We start from the raw sequence: 21,481 nt of genomic DNA, 5'->3' as shown, positions 1-21,481 counted from the left end.
AAAAAAACTAAAACACAAATGCGGCTGCCACCAAAAGTAGTTCAATTTTATAAAATGAAATGTGTAAAAGCACTGTGGGAGAAATTTTGAAAAAAATATCCAATTTTATTTACCTGAACAGAAAATTCGGTCAAAAATAAATTTTTATAGAAAATGACATAGAAATCGGATTTTAACTAAATTTTCTAAAAATTAGTTTTTTCCTTTTTTTGTCAATGACATTGTTAAATTTTTTTTCTAAAAAAATTATGTAAAAAATTTGTTTCTAGAGAAAATATAGTCAAAAATTTTATTTTCATAGAAAATTTTGTCAAAGCTTAATTTTTATAGAAAATATCAAAATTATATTTCCATAAATTTTTTTTCAAAATTGAATTTCTAAAGAAGTTTTTTCTTAATTTTCATTATACAGAAAAAAATTTTCAAGAAATTTTTTATTCAAAATTAATTTTTATAGATTTTTTTTAAATTTACTTTTATAAAATTTTGCATTCTTTTAATTATACTTCAAAAAAAATACTTTTATTTTTTTTTTTTTTTTTTTTTTTGAGAATTAAAAAAAATAACGAGCCAATCATTTTTTATACTCACCACCATAGGATGGGGTATACTTATCTAGTCATTCCGTTTGTAACAACTCGAAATTTTGACCTAGGACCCCATAAAGTAAATATATTCTTGGTCGTTTCGACATTCTGATTCGAACTAGCCATGTCCGTCCGTCCGTCTGTGGAAATCACGGTAGCGATCGAGCGCGTAAAGCTTACCGCTTGAAATTTTGCACAGCTACCTACGATGTAGGTCGTTGGGGATAGCAAATGGGCCATATCGGTTCAGATTTGGATATAGCTACCATATAAACTGATTTCCCGATTTGACTTCTTGAGCCCCTGGAAACCCCTTTTCATGCGATTTGGCTGAAATTTTGTACATAGTATTCTGTTATGACTCCCAACAACGGAGCCAAGTACGGTTCAAATCGGTCTATAGCCTGATAGAGCTCCCATATAAACCGATCTCCCGATTTGAATTCTTAAGCCCCTGGAAGCCTCAATTTTCATCCGATATGGCTGAAATTTTGAACATAGTATTCTGTTATGTCTCCCAACAACGGAGCCGAGTAACATAAAAATCGGTCTACAACCTGATAGAGCTCCTATATAAACCGATCTCCCGATTTGACTTCCTGAGTCCCTAGAAGCCACAATTTTTGTCCGATTTGCACATAGTGTTCTATTTTAAGTTCCATCAGCTGTACCAAGTACTTAAGGCTTATATCTGTGTATAACCTGATATGGATCCCATATAAACCGATCTCCAGATAAGACTTCTTGAGCCCCTGGAAGCCCCAATTTTCATCCGATTTGGCCGAAATTTTGTATGTGGTGTTCTGTCATGACCCCCAACAACTGCGCCAAGTACGGTTTAAATCGGTGAAGAACATGACATAAGTCCCATATAAACCGATCTCCCGATTTGACTTCTTGAGCCATTATAAGCCGCGATTTTTATCCGATTTGGCTGAAATTTTGCATATAGTATTCTGTTATGACTCTTAACAACTGCGCCAAGTATGATCTAATTCAGTCTGCAACTAGATATTGCTCCCATATTTTAGCAGAATCCATGGTGGTGGGTTCCCAAGGTTCGGCCCGGCCGAACTTAGCACGCTTTTACTTGTTTAAATTTAATTTGTATCAAAAATTTTATTTCTATAAAAAATTAAAAAAAAAATTCTTTTGTCACCAATTTTTTAAAAAAAAATTATTTCTATCAAAATTTATTTCTAATTTTTTTTAATAAAAAAAAATAGGGTTTTTACAATTCTAAATTTAATTTCGTTATATTTTATAAAATTTTGTAAATTTTTTTCTATTGCCAATTTTGCCTACATTATAGTTCTATAGACGGACGATGACAAACATTGTCCCAATTTTATAATTTTCCCCCACTGTGCACCAACTTACCAAATGATGTTGATTTTTTCAATTTTACCATCAAGTGGTAGCAAGTAATTACGCTTTAACTAATAAAAACCCCAAGCCAGTCACTCGTCCGTCAGTTTGTCAGGCAAGCAAACACAAATGAAAAAATCCAATATTTTGGTTTTCAATTGAAATTCTTGTTTTAAGAACATATCCCTACTTAAACTGCCAAGCGGAACTTGTTTCTGAAGTTTACATAACAAAAGAAGAATTTTGAATATTCAAATTAAGCCATAATTGCTCGAAAACAAAACACACACTACAATGGGCCAATAGTGAGCCACACTTGAAAGCATAGCTTTATGTACAAGTTTTTTTTTCTCCTTACGCTTTTCTCTTTTGTGTTTTATTTTTTAATTTTTTTTTTATTTCAATCTTTTTAAAATACAATGGCAACACTTGTCTCTTCCGGTTCTGTGAGTTCGTTCGATGGTTTCGAGAACCAAAATTGGGTGTTAAAAGTTCACACATTTCGAAACCAGAACCATTTACAAAAAGCTGAAATCAACCCCTCTATGAACTGGTGCAGCTGGAGTTTTAAACGGAAAACAGGCATTTCTAACCCCTAAATGGGTTAAATGCTTTAATACTTTAAAATTGAAACTTGGGATAAAAAGTTGTAACATGTATCAAATAAGTAACATAATCATATTTTGTTTTAAACTGCCTCTAAAATTTTATGTAGAAATAAAAATTTTACAAAATATTTTATGAAAATAAAAATTTTACAAAATATTTTATGAAAATAAAAATTTTAAATGTTTTATAGAAACTAAATTTTGACAAAACATTTAAAAAAAAAATAAAAAGTTTGGTAAAATTTTTTATAAAAAGAAATTGGTAAAAATTTTCTAAAGAATTTATTGACAAAAATTTTGTATAGAAGTTAAAATTTGACAAAAATTTTCATAAAATACAAAAAAATTAATTTCGTCAAAATCTGGACTAAAATTTCTATAGAAACAAAATCTTGACTAAAATTACTAAAGAAACTAAATTTTCTATAGAAATAAAATTTTGAAAAAAATTTCTATACCCTCCCCTTTACCGAAATTTTCAAAAATGTTAGATCTCGGAGATGGATGCAACGATTTAAGAGCCACCTTATGCCACCTTATGGTACCCCAAAAACACAAAATTGGTACAACATTTTAGGGTCATACAACCTGGGGGACGCCCTATCCCCACCCGAACGGACATGTTTACCGATTAGGACAATGTGGGTATCAAACGAAAGGTATTTAAGAGTACGAACATGGTATACAAATTTTACCGTATGTGTTCGGGGGGGTCCCCCACCCCCAAAAAACCCCCCAACAGGACTCTTTCACTGCTTTGGGCAATATGGGCATCAAATGAACGGAATTTAAATAAAGATGGTGCAAAATGATCCCTTAGTGAAAATAGGGTACTACATTTTTTGATATGTGAAAGGGGAGCGGACCCTCCCCCTTACCCTAATTTTCAGAAACACCAGATCTCGGAGATGGATGGTGCGATTTAAGCGAAATTTTGTGTGCTGTCTTATAGTAACTTTCAAACAAAAATTTGGTATTCACATTTCGGATGGGGTACCTGGGGGGCGACAATCACGACAATATTGGACTCAAATGAAAGGTATTTGCGAGCAAAATACGAATCTGATATCCAAATTTAGGACAAAATTCCACCAGTTCTGGGGATCCACCCCTTCCCCAAACACCCCCCAACAGGACTTATGTCAGCCATGTCATGTTTGCCGACTATGGAAAAATGGAGCTCAAACGAAGGGTATTTGAGAGTAGACCATGAATCTGACATCAACATTCGGGACCAACTGTCTAGGGGACGTCCCGCCACCATACCAACCCCAAGTATGACGAATTTACTCACCAAGACAATTTGGGTCTTCAAGACAGTGAAGCTCGGTATTCAAAGTTTTTAGGGCCCATGCCCGAAACCAGATATATTTGCTGGCTTTTTCAATAAGGGGTTTAAATTAATGGATGAGATTAGAAAACGAATTTGATATCCAATTTTGAACCCAATAACAATATGGGGTTCAAATAGAGCACGTTGCTGATATATTTTCAGGGCTTAGTGTTGGGGAACCACCCATATTTATCGACCATGTCAATGTGGTTCTTAAATGAAAGAAATTGGGGGGTAGAGCAAGAATTGATACCCACTTTCGGGACCAATTTTCTGGGGGTCTACCCCTTTCCCAAAATACCCCACAAACAGCAATTTTTTACTGATCATCGCAATATGGGCTTCAAATAAAGGTATTTGAGAGCAAAATACGAATTTGATTTGAAAACAAATATTGCAAGGAAAATTTTGTTTCCTATAAAGTAAAAGAAGGCGCAGCAGAGTGGGCCTGGTCCAGCTATTTGCTATAAAATAAAATTTTTGTGGTGGTAAAAGCTGACCTTTTATTGGCTCAAGTCCATATATATTTTAAAAAACTTACGTTTTTGTTTTTTTTATTGTTTTAATAATTTATTTTTACAATATTTCAATGTAACGCCGATGATCTTTATCAGGAAAGCTTATATACTCCCTGGCAAATTATTGTCCAATATTTCGGTTGACTTCGTCAAAACCGTTATCAAAGGCTGGTTTATTTAAAACCTTGATTGACCGAGTCAACCGAAATATTGGAAAGCCGAAACAATAAAATAATTTGCAGAAATCAAAACAAAATTTTATTTAAAAAAAAATTTGCGAAAATTTTAGTCAAGAAAAAACTTAACAATTTTTCTTTTACAAAAAATTTTACCGAAATATTTTTATAAAAAATTTTACCAAAATTTTTTTTTTATAAAAATTTTCAAATTTTTTCTTAAAAAAATTTTACCAAAATTTTATTTCTATAAAAATTTTTAATTTTTTGACATGTGACACATGTCAAGCCCAACAAACTCCAACAAAAAAATATTTTTATAAAAATTTTCGCCAAAATTTTATTTTTATAAAAATATGTACCAAATTTTTTTTGAAAATTTTATTTCGAAAAAAAAAATTTGGTCAAATTTTTATGTGTATAATTGTTTTAATAATTTATTTTTCAATACCTCGTCGATGTCCTTCATCAGGGAAGATATTCCTTGATGAAGATCATCGATGATGTATGGAAATATTAAAAAAAAATAAATTACTTAAACAATTGAAAAACAAGAGTTTTTTTTTTGTAATATATGATCCCTAACCACGGAAGACGCAGGGATCTCAGTTTCTTTTGACGACGTGACAGTGATTGAGGCGAAGAAATGAGTTAGTTTGTTTAGCCCTCAATTTAATGAGCATCTCGAGAGTGTAAGGGCGAGGAGAAGAGTGGTCTCTGAGCCGATGAACAACCATGACAATTTACAGTGAGCTTAAATTGTATGCGAATATCATATGCAGTGACAAGTCGTCCAAGGCGTTTGGCCCCGAAGAAATCTCTACACTGATACTGAAGAACCTGAATGGTCGATTATTGACCAATCATCCTACTTCATTACCTCTGAACGACAAACGTACATAAATCAGGAGAAAGTCAGTCAAGAAAAAAGGCAATACATCAGTCTCCCCTTCTATGACCTACCTCAGCTGTAGCTGTTTCTGAGAAGATATTCCAAAGCATTTTCAACGCTGCTGCCTTAGATAAGGTCCTATTTTACGGAATGAAAGTACGAATGCAATCCACAGCACTAAGCTGTAAAAGGTGCTGGGCGAAAACTCTACACTGATACTGAAAAACATCAATGGGGATAGATACGTAACCGAACCCTTATAGTCCCCGGTAACTGAAAAATGGGAAGAATTTACTTCCCTCTATTGAAGTAAAGGATACGAGGTGAATTGTACTGATCGATTATTCTTCTCTCGCCAGTAGCTAAACGTCTTGGGCACTACTTCTCCTGAGTTTTGTTGGGAAAATTATATTTTGCTCATCATCACTGATTTGCACGCAATTACTGCAAATATTTGACGAGGTCCATAAGACGGGCCTCCTTGTTCGTAACTTATCGAAGGCTTTAGATAAAGTCGTCATGCCACGCAAACACGTCTCTCCCGCCAGGCTTAAACACGGGATGGCAAATTTTTTATCTGAAGCAAAGGAATCCCCAAACCAAAATCCCAAAATTACTCTGGGTTGCCTACTACATTCTGACGGATGCACCCGCCTCAATTCCTAATGGCTACGATTACTGCCAACTCACTAGAAGTATATTTTTAACCAGGAACTACACGTCACCTATCCTTCTGCCCCGCCAAACCTACTTCACCAGCTACCAAATCTGGACCCATCATATTCAGTTGAAGACACAACAAAAAATTAAATAAATAAATTGCTAACAAAATAACATTTCCATGAAATTTTTAATGAATAGTACAGTTTCAGCAAAACTTTTATAATCTAACATTTGAAATAAATCTACATATGTTTCCTTGTTTGTATTTTGCGTTTAGACTGGAAAACAATTTTCTATATGATGCAGAATGGTTTTGTGAGTAAACTGGGGTACTACATTTTTCCATACGTGAAGGGGAGCAGACCCTCCCCTAATCCAAATATTAAAAAATTCCAGATATCTGAGATTGTAGAGGTGATTCAAGCGAATTTTTGTTTAAATCCTTATTGTATCCCAAAAACACGGGTGATGGGGTTCGCCCCAGCCATAAAACCATACGAACCTATACATAGGCCGGTCCACACAATATGGGACATATACGTAAGGGATTAAAATACGAACTTGATATTCACTTTCTCCCGATCTCCCGATTTAAGGTCTTAAGGTCCGAAAAGACGCATTTCGCTGAAATTTGGCATATTGAGTGGTACCGCACCAAGTATGGTCATGGTTGGTCTATATTGCGATATAGCTGATATGTATGACGATCTCGCGATTTAATTACCCGATTTTGCTGAAATTCGGCACAGTGAGCTGTGTTCGACCGTGTATGGTTTAGATGGGACCATGTTTCGATATAGCCCCCTATAGACTTATCTTCCGATTGAATGTCTTTCACTCATTAATGGGGTGTTAGTTACCTGATTTCGCTGTTATTTGGAACAATTAGTTTTACAAATGTCGATGTCCGTGCCGAGCTTGTTGCAGATCAGATTATATTTTGATAGAGCAGCCATGGGTTCGTGAATGGTGCATTTTTCACCGGATTTTGAGAAAATGTGATGTGATGGCCATGGGTATCCAAAGTTTGGCGCTGACGAACATAATGCCGTTTTACTTGATATTTCTCAAGTTTTTAACAACATTTTTTTGTTTTAAAATGTAAGAAGATTTATTCCCCATTTTCTGCCACTTATTTTTCCCCCACTCTATTTTCACAAAAACGACAGTAACCCACATCTCTATTTAATTTTTTTCGTAAGTAAGTAATGAGAGCTATTAATTCATATGTAACATTTGGAATTGCCTTGTAGTTTTCTATGCCTTTGCTTTTGTGTTTTTGTTCTTTAAATAAACATGAAGATGAGTTTTCTTTTAATTGGTTGTTAGTGTTACAAAACGTTTTAACGGACAATTTCAATTTGAAAACGAGCAGTAGTTATGGCAGAGATCTCCAACAGCTCGTCAACACTCCAACTGGGCTATTAAACAAGCGACTTAGGCGGCAAATTATGAGCCAGAGACTCATCATCAGGTCTTTGGCAAAATGGTGGCTATAGAGGCGGACAACTTTGGACTAGCCGCCAGCAATGTCATGCTGCGAAAGTGGATTTTTTATAATAAAAAAGAAAAAAAGCCGGGTAGAGAAGAGTCCAGTAACATAAAACATTTTAATTATGACGATTAGTCGGCCATATATGGTGCAAGTATTATAGTTTGTCCATCCTTCCATCTATAACACTTTGTCAACTTTTCCGTTTAGTTTAATGTTGTGGAAAAACTTGTAGCAATTCTTTAAGTTTTTCACACAATAAAAAAAAACTTCTGCTTAAAGTCATCTTAGTTTTCTGAAGTACTCTACCTGTTGTTATGCGCGCTTCGTTTTTTTTTGTTAGTTGTTGCCTTGTGTGCAGCGTCCACTTGAAATATGAGCTTCTACATGGGACTTATAGTACGAGTAAAAGAGCCCATATCAGGTGTAATGAGTGTCTAAAGAGGTTTATTTGTGTGTGTGGTGTATTTTATTTTCCTAAGTAGGTTTATTTTGAAAGTCGAGTCAAAGCTCACTAAAACTGCAAAAACCAACTGCCAAGTATCCCATACTTTAGACCGCTTTTTCAAAATGGTGAATTGCAGAGGTTTTAAAGTGTAAGCCTTTTTTATACTGTGCTTGGGCTGCTGCATTTAGTAAACTCGTTGTGAGTAGTTGAAAGGTCACAAAAGTTAACCAGATGTAAATTAAGCCAATGAGGGTCAGGTCAAACTTAATATTGTCAAAGTTTTGCATGGGTTGTAATAAAATAAAAAATAAAAATAAATTAATAGCAAAATGACATCTAAATGGTTGATATTTATTTGGTGAAAACTGCAACGTTAATTGGATACACAATTATTTAATGACTTTGTTAAAACATTAAAACATTATATGGACCCACCCATAATGGGTTGGTTAACTTTAGCAAATTATTCTATTAAAAAGTATTTTTGTTTTTAGTTTCATATACAAAAAAAATGCTACGAATTTTTTATACAAAAATTTCACTACTTTTTATAGAACAAATGTCACTACCAAATTTTTTATTTAAAAAATTTCGCTACAAAATTTTTATAGAGAAAGTTTCGCTAATAAATTTTTTATAGAACAAATTTCGATAACAAATTTTTATAGAAAAAATGTCGCTACCAAAATTTTTATTGAAAAAATTTCGGTTACAAATTTTTTTATAGAAAAAATTTTGCTACCAAAGTTTTTATAGAAAAAATTTCGCTACAAAATTTTTTATAGAGAAAATTTCGCAAAAAAAATTTTTAAAGAGAAAATTTTGCTAAAACATTTTTTATAGAGAAAATTTCGGCACCATATTTATTTAAAAAAAAAATTTCGGTACCAAATTTTTTATAAAAAAAAAATTCGGTATAGAAAAAATTTTTATAGAAAAAAAAATTTCGGTACCAAATTTTTTATAGAAAAAAATTTTGGTACCAAATTTTTTAAAGAAAAAAAATTTCGGTACCAAATTTTTTAAAGAAAAAAAATTTCGGTACCAAATTTTTTATAGAAAAAAAATTTCGGTACCAAATTTTTTATAGAAAAAAAATTTCGGTACCAAATTTTTTATAGAAAAAAAATTTCGGTACCAAATTTTTTATAGAAAAAAAATTTCGGTACCAAATTTTTTATAAAAAAAAAATTTCGGTACCAAATTTTTTATAGAAAAAAAATTTCGGTACCAAATATTTTATAGAAAAAAATTCGGTACAAAATTTTTTATAGAAAAGATTTGACTACCAAATTTTTTATAGAAAAAATTTTGCTACCAAATTTTTTATAGAAAAAATTTTGCTACAAAATTTTTTATAGAAAAAAATTTGGTATCAAATTTTTTATAGAAAACATTCCTCTTCCAAATTTTTTACAGAAAAATTTCACTATCAATTTTTTAAAAAAAAAAATTTCGCTACCAAATTTTTTATAGAAAAAATTATGCTACTTAATGCTTTATGGAAAAAATTTTGCTACTAAAACTTTTATAGAAAAAATTTCGATACCAAATTTTTTATAGAGAAAATTTCGCTAACAAATTTTTTGTAAAAATATTTCTGTATCAAAAAAATTCGGTATCAAATTTTTCATAGAAAAAAATTTCGGTACCAAATTTATTATAGAAAAAAATTTCGGTACCAAATTTCTTATAGAAAAAATTTCGCTAACAGTTTTTTTATAGAAAAAATTTCGATACCAAATTTTTTATAGAAAAAATGTCGCTACCAAATTTTTTATAAAAATAAATTCGGAACCAATCGTTCGGGAAATAGGACGGTCCCATCCTGTCACGGGATAGTTCCTCTGGTGATAAGGACCGGTCCCAGTTCTCGTCCACTTACATGGAAAAAACCTATCACTTTCATTAGGGTTTGTCGCTAGATGTAACGAATTGCCACCATCCTAACACCGTAGGATAGGTCCTGGGACAGTTCGAAAAGGATGAGTATCTTTTGTAAGTATTTTTAGGGGAGATAACATATTTTATATATATTTTTTTATAAATTGACTTCACGTTTCCCGTAGGAAAATTTCGGCACCATTTCTTTTTTTGTTTTTGTATGTCTTCAAAGCGTATTTAATTTGTTTTATGTTTCATGTATTTTATTTTAATCAACGCCTGTTGTTGATAATTAAATTTACACTTGTCTTTATTGTTATACAATTTTAAATTTGCCACAAAATACTATAAACAACACATTGGGAACTACCACATACTCGTTTATGACAACAGTTGTAATAAAGTTGTCTGCCAACTGGTTCTTCAATTTTTCACAATGGAGTTCAATGAACTGATTATTCACACAATTTCATAGATCATCAAAATGTAAAAAACGAGAGAAAAACAGAGGCACGACATAAATGCTTTATTTGTTTACAAAACGATTCTCCATGATAATGGAATGGGTATTATATTTGTAAGAACTTTATGCTACTGTATGAGGCGATAAAAGGATATTGATGGTAGAGATTTTGCAACATCCCTTTCTGTCCCTAAAGACATTTCCCCTCATAAAAAATACATCTCTTAGAGTCCATTGTCAATTATGAAGGAAGGGGTTGCCTTCGTTCGTGTTTTTCAATGCATTTCATAACTCAACTCATAATGCATTAGCAGCCATTAAGAGAATCAGCTTCTGGAAGTCTTTTAAAAGACCGGGAATAAGCATAGAATGTCATGACATTCCTCCATATATCACACATTTATCGATTTCAATACTGCTGCTCTTGCAAGACTTCTCCAGTTGGGCAAACAATGCTATCAGTTTGACTGGTTGTCTGTCCGTCCATCTATGTGGCTGTCTACTTGCTATCTCTTGTCGTTTGGTGGTTATGCCAGCATTGTAACATTTTATATGCATACTTCTTTCCTGCTGCCTGGATTTCGTCTCTTCACCCACTCGATGACTAAACTCCACAATTTGATGGCATTTCAAGTGTCGGTTGTCTTGTCATGGTTCACATGCATATCCACCATCCCACACTCACTCAAAAACGCTGAATGAAGTATAGCTGTGTGATGGCGCTTTGAGACAAGTGGATAGATGTCGGCCCAGTCATTTGCTCAAGGAAGAGAGTATGTGCCCCGTTTGTGTATATATTCACACAATACAATTGATATGTGGCAATATCATTGTTTTGACATTAGTAAGCGATTTCAAAGGTTATGCTTCTATCTTTCCCGTTATGAAATCCTAGGAAACAAAAGATGTGAATGTGACAAAAAAAATACTAGAAAAAACTGACACAAAAGCAAAGCATTGAACCATGTACAAAAAGAATACTGCTGATATGATGGTTTTTTGGAATTGCAATGTAATATAAATTTAAAAAAATGCTAAAGAATTAGATTCACAGATTATATTCAATAAATTTAGGAAAGTGTTATACTGCTATATAAAGTTTTATACTGCTATAAAAAAAATTTACAGTGATAAAATGTTGAGAATAATGAAAAATATTAAGAAATTTTTAGTTTTTAGATTAAAAATACCTCACTATTCTCCTGTATTACACCTGTTATACAAAAGTGTTATACTTTTATATGAAAAATCAGCCTGTTATACCAAGTATTACGCGATTACACAAATCTGTATACCGTTAAAAATAGTGTGATACAGTATCAAAAAGTGTTATACTGTTATAAAAAATTTTTTGTCACAATAATATATAAAGAAAAACAAAATTTTTGGTTACACATATAAACAATACCACATGTATAACATTTAATGAATTCTAAATACAGACAATACAGATTCCGATATAGTATATTTTGAACATGCAACGTTATTTAAAAGAGAGGCGTCAAGGTTTTTTGGTCTTTTTCTCTTCCCAGATACCTCTATTTACAAGTATAACAGTTTTAGAGATATAAATCGCTGAAGTTGTCTTAGCATAAAATTTTTATTAATTTTTTGTGCATTATATGATAAGTCCCCATAAATGTTATGTCAAGTTTCTGCTTACGGAAATATATAATATGATGTGTATAACAGTTAACGGATTGTTAAAGCACAAGCTAAACTTCGTACAGTACATTTGCAGTATTCAGTAATTTGATCTGTATATTTCCCTTTCCACATATACTAAACAACAAGTATAATAGTTTAGGAAAAGTTTTATCAAGTAACTTTTTGATTACCATCGAGACCTATTTTTCTTAGCAAAAAAAATCGCATAAGCTTTAAAAAGTCTTTCCTTTCCTACAAAACATTGGCCCACACCTTTTATTAAAGATTTTATTACTCGTCTATTCGAATTTCATGGAATCTCACTTAAAATCTGCGCGGCAGAAAACTTGTTTCCATTTTAAATTCATTGTTGGTTTACCTCTTATTTGAGTTGGCTGGATGCTGAAGTTTGGTGATGATGTTTGATGTTGTTGTTATTCGAAGTGGTATCTTCCATGAGGATGGAGTTACGTAAATTTGTTAACTGAAAATGTCAGCTGAGCACAAATTCAGCGGCATAGATATACAACACCAACTATTTTTTTTTTTGTTTTTGGAAGCGAAAGGTGTGTTGTTGTATTAAACCCACAAATTTTCAATGTTTACCCAAAAAAGGTCAAACAACTTTACTGTAATATAAATAATAAATAATTTTTGCATATGTTTCCTTTATTATGTGTTTATCTTTTTGCCAACTCCATCAATTTCGTTTTAAATGTTACCATTTGGTAAATTGAACTCATTTAAATTCGATCTTTTGAATTATTTATAATTTATTTATATGTGTTTGCTACATATCATTAACAAAGATGTTTATTTAGCTACATAATAATCACTTGGTTTGTCATTTGTAAAATATACTTGGAAATAGTATAATTTGTTGAATAGACATTATTAACAGCAGCAAAATCAATCGACCGCCTCTATACCATTCAAATATCTTTGTCATATAAAAACTTATCATTTGCATTAAAATAAGTTTCAGTTTTACTAGTAACGTCGGGATCGAAGCCAAGGTGTTATACGATGTATTTTACTGTTATAAAAATGTTATGCTATTATACAAAGTCTTATATACATATATATAAATTTATTTACTGTTTAAAAGTTTTACAAAGTTTTTTGCTGTTATATTATAATTGTATTATACTTTTTTCTATGTTTAATTAGTCTATATAATAAGAAGTTGTATACTGTGCTATGCAATGGGCTATATGCTCTTATGCAAAGTGTTTTATTGTTTATAATTTTTTCTCGCAACCAACACGCGGTGGATGTCCCCTATATATGCAGTACATTACGTTGGCATAAACAAAATTAAGGATTGAAGTGGGGATAGAGGGAGTAGTGTTTATCGATATTCGTGTTAAATTTCTGAATGTCGATGGGAAAGACATTACCCGGAAGTCGATTCCATATACGAATGGTTCGGTTGGAAATTTAATGTATGGTCCGGTCAACTGGCCAATTAATTACAAACGGGTTTGAGTTTCTGGCAAGTCATGTATTCCTGCTGAAAAAGCTAACGTCTGGAGTACAAAAACCGATATCCCCGGAACACAACTCATAAAAGTAACGATAGAACAGTACAACGCTTCCCAAATGTTTTTCGCTTCAACCTTTTTGGCAATTGGCTGAACCTTCCAACGCGGCGAGAAAGCTCCCGGACGGTAAGAAAAGTTGAAAAAGTTGCATAGTGGACGTGCAATCGTCGAAGAATACTAACAATGGGCAAATGTTGATATACCATCCGGGCCCGGAGATTTATTAACCTCGAGATCCGCAAGTACCCTTTTAACTCCTCGTGCTCGAAAAAATGTCTTAAGCATCAAATCAGATACGTTTCAATCACGGAGAGTGGTTGACTGCTTACCGGCAGGGAAGGATTTCCTGCAAACATTACAGCCAGCAGATTAGAAATATCAACCGGTCGTTGAATATCTGGTCATCTTTAACCAGAGTTGGGATTCCCGATGGGTTACTTTTTACTCTTTTGACAAATGAGCTTTTCCATCCCCTGGGAGAAGCAATACTTTAAGAACGTAGATGCTGTTCACAAAGAATCTTTTCGGGTCAAAGTACTTTGGCACACGAAGTTCTCGCCTGTTTGCGTAGCATTAGGTGTTGGTATTCTTGTTCAGACGCCAATTCCTAAATGTATCCCATTTTGATCTGACAACCTCTGCATGCCCATGCCCAGGGAGACCAAATTTCATAATTTGATTTAAACAAAAAACCTTAGGTAAAATGAACTATCTCTTTCTATCTCTTTAATTTTCACCATTTCAGCAGCAACATTTATGTAACCATCTAGAAAACAAAGTTTCAAATGCTGCAAAAAATCATTGGACCCAAAAGCTCTTTTAAATATACAAATTTACCGCTTCAAGACATTAACTTTCTACTTCTCAGGAAATGGAGTAAGAAATAAGAAAAGGTCAAAAGTGTTATGTTAGTGCCCTCCTACACATAAAATGGTTGTCGATCCATTTACCAGCTGCGCCAGTCCTTTCTGCGCGGCATATTGACCTTGCGGAGTGATACGTCACGAATGGAAAAGCCATGAGTAGTTACGGGCATTGAAATCGTCAACAACAACGATTTCACTGTCCGGTCAATCCTCCAAAATCTTAGTAGTGGAGTTGCCGCTTAAGCAAGCCTCCATTTCCATGTTTGGAGTTCTATACAAAAAGCCGTAGAACGTATGTTCCAATCCTAAATTTAATCCAAAGAGAACTTAATCCTGGGTTTTGTGAGCCCAAGTGTTGCTGCTTCTGGAACACTATATCAATACGTAAAAAATTTTATAAAATCATCCAAAATAGTGGTACTCTTTCATGTTTTCTGAATCCAATTTCATAAAATATTTTGAGTTTTCAGGAGTTATTCAATTTGATTTGCCTTTATACATTCCATTGCTATAGATAAATGTGGTAAGATAGCTAAATGGGGATATACAGCGGTCAAAAAAAGTATTCATCATTAGCAAAATTGATAATAAATTCACTTATTTTGGGTAATTGAAGAAAATTTAAAGTAAACAAATAATGCAGTTTTATGCAATAGTTTATTTTTCGTAATATGTTTTAAAATAAATTCAAAAAATAAATTTAATTAGCGCAAAAAATGCAATTTTATATAATAACACCAAAAACAGAACAAAAAAAGTATTCATCATTGATGTGCTATCATCAAAGTCAAATTCAAATATTATTTGGGAATCCCCCTTTTCTGTTTTATTTAGTAAAGGAGGCTTTGCCCTTGACAGCAAATATTTAATTTCATTGAAAATATAGTTTTTGTCAAAATGGGTCGTAAGCAAAACGAGGTTTCTGATGAGGTAAAAGTTTTGATAATAAAACACCACAGGAATGGTTTAACTCAAAAAACGATCAGTGAAATATTAAATAGACCACGATCTACTATACAATCCATCATCAGAAAGTGGACAGAAACGAAAACTGTTGACAATAAACCAAGATCTGGTCGACCAAAAGCACTTTCAGTTGGAGATGTGCGTTGGCTAGTGCGGCAAGTTCAGAAAACTCCGAAGACAAATGCGACCATTCTTCGTAAAAATACTATGGAATATTTAGGGAAGGAAGTTACTACACAAACAATTCGAAATACACTCAAAAGGCATAGTTACAGAGGAAGAACTGCACGTAAGAAACCCTTTATAAATAAAATAAACCGAGTGAAAAGGCTAAACTTCGCAAAAATGTATGTAAAACAGCCCGAATCATTTTGGAAAACAGTCATTTTTGCAGACGAGAGCAAGTTTAATCTCTTTGGGTGCGATGGAAAGGTCATAGTGTATAGAAAACCAAATACAGAGCTTGAAGAACGAAACACAGTTGCTACTGTAAAACATGGTGGAGGTGGTTTAATGGTTTGGGGGTGTATGGCGGCTTCAGGAGCGGGAAATCTTGAAATTATTAATGGAGTAATGGATCATAAGTATTACATTGACATTTTAAAGAGGAATTTAAAAGATAGTGCTGTAAAACTTGGGCTTGGTAATAACTTTCAATATTATCAAGATAATGACCCCAAACATTCTGCTTTAAATACCAAGATGTAGATGCTGTATAACTGCCCCAAAATCATTGAAACTCCTCCTCAAAGTCCCGACTTGAACCCAATTGAACATCTTTGGGAACATCTCGAACGCAAATTGAGAACGCGCAATTTTTCGAGCAAGAGTCAAATGCAACAGGTGATAATGGAGGAATGGACTAATATAGACCAAAATATAACCGCTAAATTAGTCCAATCGATGTCAAACCGTTTAAAAGAAGTTATAAGACGCGGTGGTCGAATAACAAAGTATTAATTTTTTTAAATTATGTTATTTATTTTTTTGTTTTTTTGCAATGATGAATACTTTTTTTGTTTAATTTTTTGTGTTCAGCTGTAAAATGGCCTTTTTGTTCCAATAAATACTATTTTTTTCTTTAAAAACAATGAAATTGTGTACATATATATCACACAAGCACTACTGCATCATTAGTTTAATATGTTTTTATTCCAATTGTCTTTTGTAGACTTATTAAAAAAAAAAACATTGAATGATGAATACTTTTTTTGACCGCTGTACATTTTTCGAATTGGAGAATTTAATTGAAGAGGAACAAGTGAAAGTACCATCAATGTTCTATATCCAATACTTTGTCAATTTGTGAAGTGAGAAACCTGAAAACCTTGACAATATCCTCTTACTTATGAAACTGTTCTTAAATAGTGATTGTATCATTAGTGTCTCTACTACCAAGTTTGAAATTGTGGTTGTTGGGGATCCAGGTTAGTATGCCGACCACTTCAATCAGTTTGCAACACCTCGGAATATTGATCTACAAAACTATTAACTATTATTATATTAACTTCTTTGCCATGATATTCGATGTCATATTAAATTAAAAATTAATTAATCTTGTTTGAAATCATTGATTTAAAAACTGGCGTCACTTATTATATCGCAACCATTCAATAAGAACTTAGACCATTAAAACTCATCAAAACTAAAAATTTGTATCTTCGTTTTACTTGCATACATTTCTACTGTAATTAATTATTCACAAATTTAATGGTCGTTCTCCTTTAACACGTACTCCACTCGCACAGGAAATGACTGCATTGCTATTTGTTTTTTGCTTTAATGGCATTATTTTCCGCCAACAACGTCATCATTAAAACAATCATAGAATCCAAAATCAGTGTGAGTAATCTAAGGTATTTAATGCTGGGAATATGAAACGGCAGTGTTTTTCAAACTCCTCACTCAGTTTCTGACATCAAAAGTATCTTCAAATGAAGACACATTCAGTCATAGAAGAAACAGCATGCATATATAAAATATAATTTTTTCGAATTGGTAAACACTTAAAGAAAAACAAATTGCACTAAATTTCCTTTAACAAAATCGAAAAATATTTTTATAGAAAAAAATTCTTCAAATTCTTTTAAGATATAAATTTTTTAGGAATAAAAATTCTAGGAATTTGTCTATTCGTAGCAATTTTTTATTATTAAATGATATATTTGTTTAAGTGTACGAATGGACAACATATGGATAAATAGATGCTTTTGGAACTTTCCAACTTTTGTTGAGTTTCAGCAAAGTAGTAAATGATGTTAGTTGACTGCCGCTTTTGAATTTATGATCTATGATCATATCAAATGTTGGAATAGACCACCCCCAGAGTTAGGTATTCACATTTCTGTTATATGAGTGGCATTTATGAGACGGTAATTTTTTATTGCCTCCACATTAAATGCAGGCTAATTGATATTATTTTTCTCAATAAAAGCTAATTTAATTCAAATGCCTGAACGAACATTTGAGAACATCTTGCCTCTTTCATTGAATTTGGAATGGTTCCTTGTTTGGCAATTTGAAAAATTAAAAAATGTTTGGTAAACAAACCGCACAACAAAGACATGAAATCATATTAAATCTTTTATTAATTTATTATATCTTTTTTTTTGTACATATATAGGTAAGTGTGTATGTCCGTCTGCCTTTGTGAAATTAAGTGTGTATTATGTGCTGCTCATATAGATTAATTCAGTTCCATCGCGTGTTTATTGTTCATTAATACGTTAAAGCACGTTGGAAGTGAAAAATGGCATTGTCAGTCGCACATATGATGTGATATCGATTTCAAAACGCCATCCAACCATTCATCCATGCATACTCCCCCACTTCGGCATCACGACTGTGACAAAACATTGTCAACTATAGCCGAAAAAATTGTGACGCAGTTTTGCTTTAAATGCTATTCTTGGTAGTCACAAAGTAGTTCTTTAAAATTTGGGCTAATCTAAGATCAAAAGCAAGATGTTCAAATCTCATTTAATAAATGGCCAGAAGGTCATTCATGATAAACTATGTTCTTTTTAAATTGTATGAAAAGCAAAAAAATAAAAAAATTTGTCATATTTCAAAATGATCATACTTTAAGGTTGGTCGACATAGGATTTAATTATATAAAAGAATGCTGTCCGATTTTGATGAAATTTCATATATGTAGGAATTACAGCATTCATGTTGATGTGATTTTTTTTGTTAAAAAAATATTACAAAATTATACAGAGAAATAAGAAACAATTAAAAAAAAGTAATAAAGAAAAAATAAAAAATAAAAAAATATTTTAACAAAAAAAATTAAAAAAAATAATACTTAAAAAAAAAATTAAAAATTTTATTTTTTTTTTGAAAATTTGTGTTATTTCTTTTAAACTGTTGTCAAATTTGATTTCTATAAAATTGTTTTTATATCTTTATTCTGAAAGAATATTTTCCTAATTTTGTCAAAACTTTTTAGCATAGAAAATTTTGTCAAACTTTTTTTTTTCTGTAACATATGTACTGAACATTTTACATGCTAAATTTGTTCATAGAAGACTAGCTGGAAAGGGCCCGCTGCGATGCGCTCTCTTATTTTATTTTTTGTCAAAATTTTTTTGTCAAACTTATATTCTGCAAAACATGTACTCAACATTTTACATTAAAAATTTGTTTATAGAAGGCTAGCTGGACAGGGCTCTCTCCGCTGCGCCTTCTTTAACTCTCTTATATTATCTGAGCACGGTCAGGAAATAAGTCCTGTTCTGAGGTGCTGATATGGCTTTTCAGATATTTCGCTCAAATGTGCTCCATTCCCAAACACCCTTCATTTAAGACTTATGTTGTTGTGGTCGGAAAATATACCCGGTATGAGAGTTTTTTTGGGGGTGAGGTGGACGCCCATATATCAGATTGGTGGTCGATTTATTTTATATTTCAATTTGGCGGGTTTTGGAAATGGCGCGGCCCCTAGTTATCCCACCCTAAATAAGGATACCAAATTCCTGTTTGCGAGTTATTATAAACAAACTAAATTTCGTTTAAATTGTCCCAACCATCTCAGAGACCTGGAGTTTTTGAAAAAAGGGTAAGGGTCCGTCTATAAAAGTTTGGATATTAGATGTACTTCATTCTCTTGATTTTGGTTGTGGATTGTAGTAGCCAAACCCTTTGCCACGAAAGTGGATATCAGATTCATACCCTTCTCCAAAAACCACATTTGAGCTACATATTGCTATAGTCGGTATATATGTAAGGTTTAAGGGGAGTTTATGAGGTGAGGCGTTCCTGAAACATTTGGGCGTAACACATATATCAGATTTGAGCCCAAATTGCCATTGGTTTAAGGGAGTTTATGGGGTGAGACGAGCCCCAAACACTTGGCCTCAAAATTTAATATCAAATTCGTTTTCTACTATCAAATACCTATTATTTTTTGGCATAGTAGGCAAACATGCCCGGTTTGAAGGGAGTAAATGAAGCGGACCCTGAAATAATATCAACATCGTGGTAGAACACGGTTTTGTTTGAGCCCCATAATGTCCAGCATTTCAGGACCAGAAACGTGATCCGTGCTCTATTCCCAAATGCCTTCATTTGAGTCCCATATTGCCATGATCGGTAAATACAATGTTCTGAATTAGCGGTTTTTTCGGAGGTGAGGTGGTCCCCTAGACACTACTCTAATATACCATACTATTTATTAAAGCCCCCACTGGTTTAAGGAAAGTTTATGGGATGAGTCGTCCCCCGAACACTTGGCCCCAAAGTAGGTTATCAAATTCGTTTTTTAATCTCAAATACCTTTCATTTGAGCCACATATTGGTAAATTTTTACTCTTAATTGAGTCCCATATTGCAATTGTCAGCAAATACGTCCTATTTAAGTTGTGTTATGGGGTTGGGGTCCTATATACACTTTTTCCTAAATATTGATAACAGATTCGTGCTTTACTCCCAAAGACCCAAATGAAAGGTCTTTGGGAGCCATATTGCTATGGTCGTAAATTTGTCCTGTTTGGGGGTTATTTTTGGAGATGGGTGGCCCAAATACCTAGTTTCACATTTGGATATCAGATTCGTATTCTACACTCAAATACCTTTTATTTGAGACCCATATTGCCATGATAAGTAAATAACTCCTATTTGGCGGGTGTTTTTGGGAAGGGGAGGACCCCCAAAAACTTAGCTCCACATTTGGATATCAGATTCGTATTCTACACGAAAATATCTTTTATTTGAGTCCCATATTGCCATGGTCGGTAAATATATCCGATTTAGAGGTGTTTTGGGGGTTTGCCACCCCCAAGGGCGGCCCCCTAGATACCCCATTCGAAATTTATATACCAAATTTTTGTTTTTAAGTTACTATAAGACGGCACACATTTCCGGGATCTGGCGTTTTTGAAAATCAGGGTTAGGGGGAGGGTCCGCCCCCCTTCAGATATCAAAAAAATTAGTACCCTATTTTCACCACGGGATTATTATGCACCATTTGTGAAAATTTAAAAAAAAATCGGTTCAGTCGTTTTTGAGTCTATACCGAAGAGACAAACACCAATTGATTTTTATATATAAGACTTTGTCAACATCTTATTTCTTAAAAAAATCGTGTCAACATTTTCTTTTTCATCAAAGTCTTATTTCTATAGAAAATTTTGTAAAAATTTTAATGTTATAGAAAATTTTGCCATAATTTTATTTTTCCGGAAAATTTTCTCCAAATTTTATTTCTATTCCAATTAGGCAGTAATATTCATTCGTCCATTATAGGCAAATGTAACCCGATTCCACCTAACCCGAGTTATAATGTTGCTAACAGAGCTCTATATAATGGAATTTTGCTACTCATCATCAGAAACAAAAGACTCAATCCTCTTAAAAGAATTTTTAAAATGAAACGCACACTTTTACTTCTACTTTACTATTATTTTACCTTTTTGCGTCTCGTAAGTGCTTTAAAGGATTTGCATAAATTAATTATACCTCAAGGGTAGTTTAGTACTAATAGCACGCAGGATATGAAAGTCATTGAAACATATGCTTCATAGTGG

General features: G+C 32.7%; 1 protein-coding gene across 6 annotated transcripts in view; it reads right to left on the bottom strand.

Annotated features, from left to right (window-relative positions):
• LOC106081712 (dedicator of cytokinesis protein 9) overlaps positions 1–21,481 on the bottom strand; it is a 93,756-nt gene that overhangs the window by 45,603 nt on the left and 26,672 nt on the right. The gene's annotated exons all lie outside the window — the stretch shown is intronic.

The sequence above is a fragment of the Stomoxys calcitrans genome, chromosome 3, assembly GCF_963082655.1.
Source record: "Stomoxys calcitrans chromosome 3, idStoCalc2.1, whole genome shotgun sequence".
NCBI classification, from domain to species: domain Eukaryota; kingdom Metazoa; phylum Arthropoda; class Insecta; order Diptera; family Muscidae; genus Stomoxys; species Stomoxys calcitrans.
This window is presented reverse-complemented; position numbering and strand designations above follow the sequence as displayed.